This window comes from Lactuca sativa, chromosome 7, assembly GCF_002870075.4.
Source record: "Lactuca sativa cultivar Salinas chromosome 7, Lsat_Salinas_v11, whole genome shotgun sequence".
Classification (NCBI taxonomy): domain Eukaryota; kingdom Viridiplantae; phylum Streptophyta; class Magnoliopsida; order Asterales; family Asteraceae; genus Lactuca; species Lactuca sativa.
Genome location: NC_056629.2, coordinates 159,784,089 through 159,785,037, shown reverse-complemented (window position 1 = coordinate 159,785,037; position 949 = coordinate 159,784,089). Strand labels below are relative to the sequence as shown.

The 949-nt window shown below is 36.7% G+C and overlaps 1 non-coding gene across 1 annotated transcript; it reads left to right on the top strand.

Annotated features, from left to right (window-relative positions):
- Positions 1-252: 252 nt before the first annotated feature.
- On the top strand, positions 253-325 carry TRNAA-CGC (transfer RNA alanine (anticodon CGC)). Its single transcript has one exon. It is a non-coding gene; the product is annotated as a tRNA-Ala (tRNA).
- Positions 326-949: the final 624 nt, after the last annotated feature.

The window sequence follows — 949 nt, the reverse complement described above, 5'->3', positions numbered from 1 at the left end:
CATTAAAGATTATTTCTCTACCGTACAAACAGATCCTTTTATCCTCCAAGTTCCAAAATACGTGACAAATGTAAAATAAGTTTTCTTATAAACATAAAAACACATTGACAAGTTGACGTTTTTTATTTGTATTTTTTCTCATTTTTCCCGTTTAACTTTATACAGAAGAAAATATCAGTCGACATCCACCAATTATTAGTTTACAAAGCGTCTCACGTGTTAAATAAGATAATATGATTCATACAACCACAAGGGGATGTAGCTCATATGGTAGAGCGCTCGCTTCGCATGCGAGAGGCACGGGGTTCGATTCCCCGCATCTCCATTTATTTTAATTTATTTATTTTTCCTTCAGATACACTTATCTTAATAATATCGAACAAAAACTAAAGGATAGATTTCACATATTCAAAAGCTAAATATACATTCAGAAAGCTTAAATATGATGGTTCATAACTTTATATTTTGTTACATTCGGAAAGTGAAATAAACATCATTTTTATCCTTGAAGTCATGAACAAAAACTTAAGGACTAAAACAGTCTAGTAGCATAGCAACAGAAGCTTCGGAGTACACAGGGAACGCCAATGGTGGTGGTGAGTTGACTCGGTTCAGTAAAGCCTCTGTCCAGCTCCAGATCTGGCTCACCTGGTTTGACTTTAACGAGTCAGGTTCACATGGGCTGGAGCCGTTGATGTGACCCTTCATGTCATTGCTCATCTTCTTCACCTCACTACTCCACATATCGATAATTCCAGACATATTATCTTTGTTTGAATTGACACTGTTTTCTTTTTTTCAGTGATTGATGTTGAGATACAAAGATAGTGGAGATATATAGACATATATAGAGTGAGAGTGGTGACAGAAAAGTGGACGGTGGTTTTGGAAATCACGGCCGCCGTTGGCGGTGTTGATGGGTTAATAGCAAACAGTTTCAGTGAAGGAG